Genomic DNA, 14,306 nt, shown 5'->3' on the forward strand with positions numbered 1-14,306 from the left:
AAGACCCCTTTTTCTCGCCCACCACTTGATGGATCTCCCTGAAACTGTCCATGCCTCCTGTTACCTCCAGTAAGTTCCACACAGCAGGAATGCAAAGAGAACTTCGGAGGCCAAGCTCCCTTTCTCCACCACTCTGCAAACGTGTCTCCTAGTGCACTACTGGTTGGGGAATAAAGCCGTCTTGGATGCTGAAGGACTTTGGGGGTCAAGTACCCCTTCTGGTACTTTCTGTAAGTCCTATACAGCTGGGTCCTGAGAGCTGGTCAGAGGCCATACCCCCTTTCTCCACCACTCTGCAAACATCATTACTATTTAAAAAAAACAAAGAAATTCACTGAAAAAAAATTACAGAACCGTTATAGTTAGGAATTAGCAAATAAAAGCTTGGAAATTCACTGAAAAAAAAAGTTACAGGGCCATTATAGTTAGGAAATGGAAGAAAGAAAACCTCAGAAAATCACTAAAAAACAAAGGTTAAAGGGATGAGATAGTTAAGCTTAGGTTTCACTCATACATAACCAATGAAATTCAGCAGTTATAGTTTGCTAAGCTAACTATAACACATACCCCCGCAATGCACTGCTTATGACCTCACATTTTACATCACTCATGACATGATCAATGACATCACTGATGACATCTTGAATGACATCATCCACAAATTCATTAACGCATCTACTCACAGCCCATAGAACCTGTAATACACCCAGGCCCATACAACCATTCGCAAACCCATTCACAGACCCATACAACTAGTATCTAAATACCCACTCACTGATTCATAGATCTACATGCATATCAACTCACTCACTCACTCACTCACTCACTCACTCACTCACCCACCCATACAGTCACGTATATAGCCATTCACTCACTAATACATCCACTGACATATCAAAGTATATACCCATGCAGCCACTCACACACTGAGACAGTCGCACATAGAGCTACTCACACACCTACACACTCACCCATACAGTCAATCACACAACCAATTACTCAGCCATACAGTTATACATGCACATACCCACTTACTTTTCCATACAGATACTAACACATACTCACCTATGCATCACTGACACAAGTGCACACTCGACCATACAGCCACTCTCACATTCACTCACCTGTACTGCCTTTCACTTACCCAGTTACTCAACCATATACCACTGACACATCCACTCACCCACACAGCTATACACATACTCACACACCCACATACCCCCTCACATACACATACTCACTAACCCATACAGCCACTGACTTGCCCACTCACTCATCATACAGGCAGTCACATACCACCTCACCCACCCGCACAGACACTCAGACACCCAAACAGGTACTCAAACAATGCATCATAGCGCTGGGATGCCCATGGGTAGCCATGCGCTTTATAAATGCTACTACTATTCTATTCTATTCTATTCTATCATACACCCATACAGCCACTTGCACACTCATATAGCCACTTAGACACCTACTAACAGACTGATACAAACATTCACACAGCTAGTCACTCACCCATACATTCACTAAGACACCTAATCACTCACTTATACAGTCAGTCACATACCCACTGAATCATCCATGCCGGCACTCATACACCCACTGATTCATCAGTTCACCTTAGTATATATATTTAACACTTATAAACTTTTTAAAAACACTCACAGTTGCTGGATGATGTAATCAGTGATGTCGACAGTGATGTCATTTGAGTTGTCATCAGTGATACCATCAGTGATGTCACTGGCCATGTCATGAGTGATGTAATATGTGAGGTCATAAGCAGTGCATTGCGGGCGCGTGGGTTATAAGCCAACTATAACCGCTGAATTTCACTGGTTTTGTACAAGCAAAACCTAACTATAATGTTCCTATAACCCTTGTTTTTTTCAAGGAATATATATATATATATTTATATATATATATATTCACTGAAAAAACCATAGGTTATAGACCATATATAGTTAGGAATTAGCATTTAAAAAACCTTATTTTACTCACACAAAACCATTGAAATTCCATATATAGTTAGTTGTACTAACTATATATCGCGCACCCGCAATCCACTGCTGATGATGTCACATATTACATCATTCATGACATGGTCAGTGACATCACTGATGACATCACTGATGACATCTCAAATGACATCACTGATGACATCACTGATGACATCTCATTTGACATCATTCTTGTGCTAATACGATAAACCTCTTCAGACTCTAATATAACCTTAGATACACTCAGTGTATACAGACACTCACACACTGTCACTCATCCATGGAGTTACTCACACACCTAGTCAGTCATGCAAAGAAACAATCTCACCTCCATTTCCTCAACTATACAGTTATACACACCTTACTTATTCAAACATATACTAACACATATTTACTCTCTTATACAATCCCTGATACAAGTTCACAATGATCCATACAGCCACTCACACATTCAGTGGCTCTCATGCACAGTTATTTATATATGCCAACTCTCACATGTACTGTGTATTACATATGTACTTACTATGACATGTAGCATTGAGATATCCATTCACTCATCAATACACTCATGCACACAGTCAACCGCCCATGTAGCTGTTTCCACATGCACTCTTGAACTCATACACCTAGTGAATCAACTGCTCACACATCTATGCACAGAGTCACACACCTCCCAGCCACCCGCACACAAACTCAATCTCCCATACAAATACTTGGGCAACCAATCAATAACACATATAACCTCTCGTATAGCTAATGATCAACACATGCAGCAGTTTACATCACAACAGACATACTGATGCACATATTCAGACAGTTTAGTCACTAACCCATGCATTTAGTACGACACATTTATTCACTCACTCATACAGTCAGTCACGCACCTACTAAATCCTTCATCCAGACACTTATACATCCACTCATTCTTCAATAAATCAAACATATTTAAACTTTAGAGAAACACACAGTCACTGGATGATGTCATCCGTGATGTCATCAGTGATGTCATTTGAGATGTCATCAGTGATGTCATCAGTGATGTCATTTGAGATAATATCAGTGATGTCATTTGAGATGTCATCAGTGATGTCATCAGTGATGTCATTTGAGATGTCAGTGTGTGAGTGTCTGTATACACTGAGTGTATCTAAGGTTATATTAGAGTCTGAAGAGGTTTATCGTATTAGCACAAGAATGATGTCAAATGAGATGTCATCAGTGATGTCATCAGTGATGTCATTTGAGATGTCATCAGTGATGTCATCAGTGATGTCACTGACCATGTCATGAATGATGTAATATGTGACATCATCAGCAGTGGATTGCGGGTGCGCGATATATAGTTAGTACAACTAACTATATATGGAATTTCAATGGTTTTGTGTGAGTAAAATAAGGTTTTTTAAATGCTAATTCCTAACTATATATGGTCTATAACCTATGGTTTTTTCAGTGAATTTTCAAGGTTTTGTAAATGCTAATTCCTAACTATATATGGACTATAACCTATGGTATTTTCAGTGAATTTCAATGGTTTTTTAATAGCAAATATCATAAGCTGTCGATTGTCAAGTACGTGGTAAGAAAAAACATTTTCGTGTTTATGCACACTGATCTGCTTTCAATGCTGTCCCCCCCCCTCATTTCTATTAGGAGTACTCTCTCTTTGCAGATAGTGAAGGGTAGTTAACGCAGGCCTTTGCCCCCGTTGTAATCCGTCGTGCCTGCTTCTCTCTCCATTTGATTGATTGTTATCCAAGCATTTACTGTTTTAGAATTGGTTCTCTTTGGTTCATTCTCTATTTACAAACAACCACAGAGTCGCAATACTCTGTTTAGTCTTTGCAGATAGCGAAAAATCGTGTAAAAAAACAAAAGGAATCGAGCAAAATCAGTAGGCCACTAATGGGATCTCTTTTTGACCTCGCTAAAATAGAAACATTAGGAACAACCTGTTGAAAATAGCAATGTGTATGCACATAGGCGGCGTTCATTTGTGTTCACAGTACCCCTTGTTGATTTTTTGAATCGAGCATTGAATTGTTCGAAGTTGGTTCTCTTAAGGATCTTCTCTGCCTGCAAACGGGGAAGAATAGGAATATTCTCTCTCCCTTTGCAGATAGTGAAGGGTAGGTAACGCAAACCTTTAACACGTCGTGCCTATTTCGTTCCTCATTGATTGATTGTTTGCCCGAACATTGACTGTTTGGGAATTGGTTCTTTTTGGAGGTATTCCCTGTTTGCAAATAAACGTAGGAAAATCTTTGCAAGTAGGGAAAGGGTAGGTAATGTGGACCTTTCTCCCCCGTTGTAATCTGTCATGCCTATCTACTCCCCACTGATTGATGCACCTGTTTCACCCGGACCATTTACTAGAGATAGGTCATCTGGCCCGACCAGAGAGCACCCCTAGTGAAAAGGACATATGCAATAATAACGAAGTGATCACTGTATCCTGTTAACAGAAACTTTAGCATGAAACAACCTGGAAAGAAAGGAATAGGAAAACGAAAATCAGTAGGCCACTGATGAACTTTTTATTAAATAACAAACAAAGAAACGATAACAATACGTAATGATAAAACCTATTATTGTCCTAGAAACAAGAAACGTTAGAAGTAAGCCCGTAATAAGAAACCTGAAAACAGTAAGAGAAACCAAGTGTGACATTGCAACGGCCACAAGGCAACGAGGCTTCATCGCCCCTCACTACCCCAAAACGTGTCTGTCCCACCGCCTGCCACGGCCAAATAACGGCAAACTGGGAAAGATACAAGTCAGCAGACATCCGCCCCATTCTGGAAACTTCCAAAGTGCAACAGGTTTGCGGCTACGCCCAGCCGGAAGCAACACATATAAGGCGGGTCCTGCTGCCAACCGTCGGCAGAAGATCATCACGTAGGGTGTAGCCGGAGGAAAGGCCGAGGCCAATGGGACCCGGCCAAGGGGATTGCTACGACAACCCTGGAGAGTTGCAAGGGGGGGAATGTCTGTGTCCTCGACCCTCCCCTCTCTCTCCCAGTCCGGCCACCATCAACCAGAGGCCGAGGCCGACGGGATCCGGCCGCGGTGGCGGTAACCCTGGAGAATTGCAGGTTAGACCCTCTCTCTCCCAGTCTGGGCCAGCATCCATGGAGGGCCTGGGAGTGGAGAGGCCACTGCACGAAAGGCCCAGGAGAGGCACCACACGCCAAGGCCTGCCCCACCGGATGAGCCAAGGAACCCGTTCATGGGGCCAGAGCAAAGGGCGTCCGGCCGCCATCCACCGGAGGTCCGGCCCAAAGACGGACGGGACATTTCTTCTTTCTTTTATAATGGCTGCGACAACACTGGGGGGGGATGTCTTGCACATGCCTCCGACCCCCCCCCCTCGTCCTCATCGCCTGGTCCGGCCATAACAAATGTCAAGCGAGACGCCGTGGGATGCACTGGATGGGAGAGACGGTGCGAACAGGCCTCTCCCGCCTCCCCAGGTGGAAGCTTCCCAGCTGCACCCTCAGCGCTCCAGGCGCCCGGAAAAAGGTTCTTCCACTGTGGCGATGCTGCAATGTCTCGCCCGGCAGGGTGGAGCCCGTCCGCTCATTTGACCCCGCGATCGCCGGTAGCTACCGAACTCTCAAAATGGCGGTCGACCTGGCAAGAGCGGGCCCAACATAAAGAAATGGCCCGGTCACTGGTTGACTCCACCACCGTAGTCCTCCACGACCTTGAAGATTCTAGAGGAGCCGCGGGAGTCCCTGACCCCCGCAGACACCCCCGATGGGGAATGACTGCCATGATCGCCCGTGGAGTGACGAAACTGTAGCCGCGGGACGTCGGCGCTCCCATGCTGGCGCCAGCCTCAGTTTGAATGACTAGAATCCTGCAGACCACAGTTCGGATCAGTTCCGGTGAAAGCACAGTGTGACCCGGTAGGAAAAATTGTTGCACCCCCTCCCCTTTTTGACTGATGGTTCAAACCACCGATCCTTTCCTTTGCCCTTTTAACGGAACTTTGGACTGCCTCCCCCCCCACCCCCCGGGGCGCCCCACGCCGTTATTCGGAGGGCGGCAACTTACTGGACGTCACCTTGGTGCCATCGTTCTGCTGCCTTGGAACTATTCGCACAACAGACCGCTACTGACGACCCACCCCCCGGGACGCCCCACGCCGGATACCCAAATCAGTGCGGCACCCAGGCAACATCACCTGGGTGCCATCCAGAAATCTGGACGTTGTGCTGCCTTGGGACTATTCGCACAACCAACCGCTACTGACCATTGTTCCTTCTTTTTCCCTAAAAATGTTTAAATGTTTTTACTGTTTTTGTTTTGTTGTATATATTTATAAGTTATTAAAGTTTTATATTCCTACTACTTTGTTGGAGTGCTATATATTTTTAATGTGACACATAATTGTAAAAACTTTGATGTACAAAGAGTCAACCCTGCAATCTTCCGCTTCAGGCTCGGTCCCCTCCCCAATCACAATACAGGATGGTTTTCAGATAGTAGGAATTCGTGTGGTGTGACTGATCTCATCGGGTGTGGGCCTTGATCTACTATAACTCCTTTGAAGAGGGGTGATTCTTTACAGCTGGGGCCATAAACTACATCTGCAGGGCTAGCTGATAGCCTGGGACCGGCCTGGACAATCGGACACAGAGGAAGAGGAGTGTCAGAGGGTGCGGTAGTGAATAGGGCGAAAGGGAGGTGTCGGGCGGGCACAGGGTGTGATTCTCAGGGAAGAGCAGCGCAGATGGGGGGAGGTTTATTGCCCATGCATAAGACAGAGAGCGGGGGTGACCAGTGCCTGGGGGAGATGCTTGCGAGGGTGGGGAGCCATGCTAAGGATCGACAGCATGCAGAGAGTGGGTCTGGTCAAGGCATCTAAAATGGCTGCCGTGCACGACAAAAGTGTGGCATTTGAAAAAAGGCAAGATGGCGCAGACAATGTTTTTCAACACTTCCTGATTTCCTTCGAATCGAACGTTAACAGACGTTGGGGCATATTACCAAAGTTAAGCGATATTTATCGCTAACGATGCTTAGCAATGAATTTTTTACCGCTAAGCATCGTCAGAAATTATCGCAGATAAACCTTGCTATTATCAAGGTTTATCGCAAATGCGATAAAAAACGGCCGCAATGCATGAATATCGCTGAAAAGTCAGCGATATTCATGCATTACCGAGCTAATGCTCTTAGCCATGTTATCCACCTCCCATTGGATAACAAGGCTAAGAACTGCTCAGGGCAGGTGTTAGTTTTTGGAGATATTCGCGCTTAGCGCGAATATCTCCAAAAGTTGGTAATAGGAGATAGATATCTTGCATGTTGTAATGCAAGTTATTGTGGTATATGGAACTCATACCATAATCTCTCAGGAAAGCAGGAACTGATCCTTTTGGGACCGCCTGAGAAGGCCTAGGGGGTGAGGGGTACTCTACTTTGCCCCCTTTTCACGATCTGAACTATTTTATTTTACTCTCTTCTGTAATTACACAAAATGGCAGCGATAGGATGCATCAGAGACAGACAGTGAGAGAAAGGAGGTGAAGAAGAGATGTCAAATACACATTGGAGATAATATAGTGGGAGAAGGGAAGTAAATATGAGTAAACTTACTATGTAACATAAAAATGTTGCACTCTATACTATAAGTCTGATTTTATACTACAATCACTTCGCTACAACCTCATAAATTAAAAATAAAAATTAATAATGTCTCAAACAATTTTTGATTTCTAAATATAAATTTATTCTTCTCAATTTTCATAATTTGAAAGAACTAGTAACATGTCCTCATCAGGAATTTCCTCTTCAATCATCTCATCAGGAATCTCCTCATGAAAAGTCTGCAATGATGATTCTTGTAACTCTATGGTCTCCAAACATTCGATAAATTCGCCGTCAAGAGATTGATCAAAAAAATCATTCAAGTCATCTCCTCTTTGTGAGAATATTTCATTATTGGTGCTGTCAATTTCAATAAATGTAGTGGATAATTCAAAAGAAATTGCCACGGTCTCTTCATTGTGATCCATTTTATTTTGAAATTTCTTGCTGTAAATTGCAGAAAAAAATAATCACTTTCATTTATCGTTTTTAGTAATACATAATATAAAACTAACTTTATCAAGTATTTCGTATAACAGAAGGACTGTAAATAAGTAACAGAAAACATTTTTCAAATTATCTTAAAGTGTACAACATAGTTCCCCTTACAAATTAACAACTCACCTTTTTGAAAGTAGGAGAAGCGTTAGTACTGTGTAAATCAAACACCAGAAATTGAGCACCAAAAATTCCTCACAAATGTACCTCAGACAGTAGTATCACAAAATGGCTGTGGTTTCCTCTCATTTTAGATATATACATAACCAATTAACTTTCATCACACACAAATACAAAACCAAAGCAACATTTTAATTGGTTCTAAATTTCAACACTTTCAAATGTGTTTTCCCCATGCAATTTTCCATAGGACATTTAGATACGTCTACAGCCTGAATGGCTGAACGGAATTACACCAAACTTGGCAAAATGGTACATCAAACCTAAGGAGTCAGGGAGGATCTACTATGCCCCCTTATGGTCATTTGCCCCTTCGCTTTGGCCTCCTCTTGTCTCTCGATCCTACCGAGAGACAAGATGGCGGCCGCTAGGGACTGTTTGGAATGTTTACAGACGCCGGAGAACCAATCAGCTTCGCTTCACAAAGCTCCGTAACGCGAAAAGTACGTGAAGTGGAGCGCTGCCCGGAGCGCTGTTACAGATATATATCTTTTTTTGAACATTAATTTCTCAAAATCCACTGGAGCACATATATTGAGACCTAGCAAAGGCACATCGGGCTACCAGTCCCTACAATTTTGCCAAGTTTCGTGCAAATCCATTCAGCCGTTCGATTATTATTATTTTTTTTTTTTTGCTCCGCGGGGCCCTTTTAAAACCTCCACATCAAACCTAGGGGGTCAGGGAGGATCTACTATGCCCCCTTATGGTCATTTGCCCCTTCGCTTTGGCCTCCTCTTGTCTCTCGATCCTACCGAGAGACAAGATGGCGGCCGCTACGGACTGTTTGGAATGTTTACAGACGCCGGAGAACCTATCAGCTTCGCTTCACAAAGCTCCGTAACGCGAAAAGTACGCGAACTGGAGCGCTGCCCGGTCCGCTGTTACAGATATATATCTTTTTTGAACGTTAATTTCTCAAAATCCACTGGAACACATATATTGAGACCTAGCAAAGGCACATCGGGCTACCAGTCCCTACAATTTTGCCAAGTTTCGTGCAAATCCATTCAGCCGTTCGGGCTAAATGTGAGGCCAACCGCCCTATGGAAATTAACATTGGAAAAATGCGTTTTGGGACCCCCCTTTTTTCTCGGCCCCCCCTTGACGAACCCCCCCAAATTTTTAGGGGCTGCTCAGAAACAAAATGTGCCATTTTCCTGAAAATTTCAGCCAATTCCGTCCACAAACGCCAAAGTTATTAGACATAGAATTTTCAAAAATCCCATAGAGAAAAAATCCTAACTATATATACCTACTGGCGACCGCCAGTAGGTAATATATATATATATATATATATATATATATATATATATATACAGCTCAAAAATCCTCGCCCCATCAAATGGCAAAAATAAACCGCACTCACACGGGGGAACGTTTCAGGTACTAGCTTCTTTTAATGGTAGGTAAACAGACGCGTTTCGGCTGGAAGCCTTCGTCGGTGTTTACTACACCTGGAAATTGCATCATAGAAATAGTGTTGGTGCATTCAAGGACACAAAGAAGGGACTACCGCCCCTGGAAAATACGACTGACATATTGAAGTTCGTATAATGCTAAGCTTTCTACCCAATGTAGTCAAAATTAGCATGCACAGGGTCAAATTTACATTACAGCCGTGTATCGGCACTGCTCCCAGTAGTCGCCCACTGGGAGTTTCCCGCATCGGAATTTTTACGCAAAACGCATATATTGCATTAATCGTTTTTTCGTTAGCTGACTAATTCAGCTTTAAAACCTACATAGCAGGAATTGTACATTTAGCCGTGTATCGGCCGTTGTCCCTTCTGCTTGTAATTTATCCCCCACTGTACCATTTCACTGTCTATGCAAAAAACATACACATCCTATTGCACAACCAATTCTTAAGCAATACCATTGTCTCAATTTCATAAAGGTTACTTCAATATCTCATAAACAGTAGCCAAGGTAAGGTACCATACTAGATTCTATTTTAGGGAAGCCTCCCATCTTTCATGTCATATAAAGAATTTCATATGAACTGGCACAATTACCATTCGCAAAAATACAGAATCAAAGATCAAACTTTTTACACGTTCAGAATAACAGGAGCCACTAAGGTCGGCATTTACTCAAATTAATTGCAGTTTCTGATAATCAGTACACATGATAGCTATCCTCTACCATCCTTACGCCCTTTTAGATTCGTGCGCTTATCTTTATTTGCCTAGATGGACCAGCAGATCCTCCCCACTGTTCATGCCACCCGGGTGTTTAGTTCTCAAATCAATTATGTACCTTGATTCAAGACGGCGTAGTTTGCGGAGCCTGTCACCACCCCTGATGCTGAACGGGATAAAATCCAGTCCAAAAAACATCAGTTTGGTTCTGTCCTTACGATGTTGCTCGGCAAAATGCCTTGCCACCGGATAGGCCGGATCTACCCTGTCTATAGCTCTCATGTGTTCAAGTACCCGGATTTTCAGTTCGTGTACAGTGCTCCCCGCGTACCTGAGCCCACATGGGCATACCAGGCAGTAGACTGCATACGGGGTACTGCAGGTAAGAAATTTGCCAATAGTTCTACTTTTCCCTGTGTCTGGAATAGTATAGGATAGAACACGCTTGCTCCCCGCACAGGCTTTGCATTTCCCGCATGGGAAAAAGCCCCTCATATCCTTCAACGTGCTGACCTTTGGAGGGATCTTTTCCAAGTGACTCCTCACTAGTAGATCCTTCAATGATCTTGACTTTTTAAACGTTATGAGAGGAAATGGTGGCAGATCCTCATTAATGACGGCATCCGTTTTTAAAATATGCCAATTTTTTCGCAGAATCCTCCTCAGTTCATTTGACTCTGACGAATAAGGTGTTACCATTCTAAATTTCCCTTCCATCTTTTTTGTTGCACTAACATCCTTTTCTTGTAACAGTTTGAGTCTAGGAATTGTTCTCACTTTTGCTAGAGTCTTATCTAGATTTCCTTGATCGTAACCCCTCCTTCTGAATCTTTCTATACTTTCAGTTGCTGCTAATTCAAAGTCACGCTCCTTGGAACTATTCCTTCGCATATATATATATATATATATAAATGCTCCCAAATTGCCCACTAGGCAGGATTGCACATGAACAGGTGCCTCGATATCAGCGGGTAAAAGACCTCCATGCGCGCCAGCAACTGCAGCTCCCGCGGTACTGGATGAAAGCCTGACGCATTTCTGAGCCATGTTGCTCGTCTTCAGAGGCTCGACCCGGGAAAGCGTTCTAGGGATACACCAACAATTTATAATTAGTCAATTTCCTGCCCCCAGATGGGCGTACTCAAATGAGCATAACGCTAATGGGTTGTGGGTAATGTAGTCCGTATCCCTGGTCCATTGGGTACAGTTTTATATTTAAAGCCCATGGATGGGCCTCAGCGAACAGGAAGTCCATAAATCCTTTGCCTCTGCTTCACTTTATGGACTCCGTACATCAGAGCCCATGACCCCCGAATTTAGAGGGGTGGTGCAACCCTCGCGGATGGACTGCCGCGTGTAAATGAATGCTCCCAAATTGCCCACTAGGCAGGATTGCACATGAACAGGTGCCTCGATATCAGTGGGTAAAGGACCTCCATGCGCGCCAGCAACTGCAGCTCCCCGGTACTGGATGAAAGCCTGACGCGTTTCTGAGCCGTGTTGCTCATCTTTAGAGGCTCGACCTGGGAAAGCGTTCTAGGGATACACCCACAATTTATAATTAGTCAATTTCCTGCCCCCAGATGGGCGTACTCAAATGAGCATAACGCTAATGGGTTGTGGGTAATGTAGTCCGTATCCCTGGTCCATTGTGTACAGTTTTATATTTAAAGCCCATGGATGGGCCTCAGCGAACAGGAAGTCCATAAATCCCTTGCCTCTGCTTCACTTTATGGACTCCGTACATCAGAGCCCATGATCCCCGACTTTAGAGGGGTGGTGCAACCCTCACGGCTGGACTGCCGCATGTAAATGAATGCTCCCAAATTACCCACCAGGCAGGATTGCACACGAACGGGTGCCTCGATATCCACGGGTAAAAGACCTCCATGCGCGCCAACAACTGCAGCTCCCAGGTACTGGATGAAAGCCTGACGCGTTTCTGAGCCGTGTTGCTCGTCTTCAGAGGCTCGACCTGGGATACATATATATATATATATTTATATATATATATATATATATATATATATATATATATATATATATATATATATATATATATATATATACACATTGCGGGAGCATGTGTTATAGTTAGCTTAGCTAACTATAACTGCTGAATTTCAATGGTTTTGTATGAGTGAAACCCGAGCTTAACTATAACCTCCCTCTAACCTTTGTTTTTTTCAGTGATTTTCTGAGGTTTTCTTTATTCCATTTTCTAACTATAATGTCCCTGTAACTTTTTTCCCAGTGAATTTCCAAGCTTTTATATGGTAATATGGTAATTCCTAACTATAACGGTTCTGTAACCTTTGTTTTTTTCGAGAAAAAAAAAAATATATATATATACACATATGTTAATGTTAATAGAGCTTATATAGTGCTCAGCTGCCCCAGCCAAGGGGCGTCCCGGCGCTGACCCAAAAGCAAAACACACAGCGTCTGTCAGCCAAGGTACAGAAAGCAATGGCATAGCCAAGACCATCTACGGAAAGAGGTAGGTTTTGATGGCTTTTCTGAAGCTCAGCAGATCATTAAGGTCATGTACCCAAGGAGGTAAGGAGTTCCATAATTTGGCGGCCATGTAGCGAAAGGATCGTCCACCCATCCTTGAGCGTTTCACACGCGGGACAATGACAAGGTTCTGGCTTTCGGATCGTAAGGCTCGAGAGGGCACATACGGAGTGAGAAGCGATCCGATCATGGGTGCTGTATTCAACTTTATGATTTTGAAGGATAGGCAGAGAGCCTTAAAATGGATCCTTTTGGCCACCGGAAGCCAGTGGAGTTTGTTCAAAGTGCTAGTTACCGAACAGAAGCGGGGTAACACGGTCAGACTTTGTGCTGCCGCGTTTTGGACCCTCTGCAGCCTATTTATCTCTGCCTGGTTTGCTCCTAGTAGCAGGGAGCTAGCATAGTCTATGCGGGAGAAAACCGATGATTGTACTATGATCTGGCGCATGCCAGAATCAAAGAATTTCAGAATAGGTCTGAGATTTCGAAGAATCCCAAAACAGGTTGCAGCTGTTTTTTTCGTATGACTGCGATAACTGAGGGAGGAGTCAATCCAAACCCCGAGGTTTTTTACCTCCGTTTTTGGACAGGGGGGTATCCCCAAGGCGTCGGGCCACCAGTTTTCTCCCCATGCAGACACATTTTTTCCTACTAGCAATATATATGTATATATCTATATTCTCTGAACAAAAACAAAGGCTATAGGGTTATATGTATATATATATATATATATATATATATATATATATATATATATATATATATATATATATATATATATATATATATATATATATAGGCTAACATTTGGAATTCTCAGGTGGCGAGAATTGGCGTGTGGTCAAGAGACCGGCAGCGGCGCGAGCCCCCGGTTCACAGATTACAACAACAAGTAAACCCTCTCCAGTCGCACTATGTCAGCTAGTTTGGAGAGAGACAGGGAAGACGCCGCTGAAACACTCTTCAGCAATATACGAACAAATATTGTAACATCTAATGCGGCGAACAGTCAACCCAATGAAGTGCAACAGGATGTCAAACAGTTGCTGAAAATTTTGGAGAAAAAGACCAAATCAGAAATAACGAAGTGGTGGGAGCACAAGTCTCTCACCAAATACGTTGAGGCCGGTCGAGTACCGCGTGGTCTGCGGATCATGCTGGCACCCAGCTTCGAGGATCCCAACCCAGCGATGTTAAAAGAGTGGGGTGAGCTGAATTTGGATGCGTCAATGAACCTGGTAAAAGTGTTGATTAAATATGCGGTCATAGACCGTGACAAACTGCTGGAGGATATTAAGGACATCAATGAACAGCTGGACGCTGTTACAGACCCGGAAACCAAGTTATTAATCACTAATATGCGCAA

This window comes from Lissotriton helveticus, chromosome 6, assembly GCF_964261635.1.
Source record: "Lissotriton helveticus chromosome 6, aLisHel1.1, whole genome shotgun sequence".
NCBI lineage: Eukaryota > Metazoa > Chordata > Amphibia > Caudata > Salamandridae > Lissotriton > Lissotriton helveticus.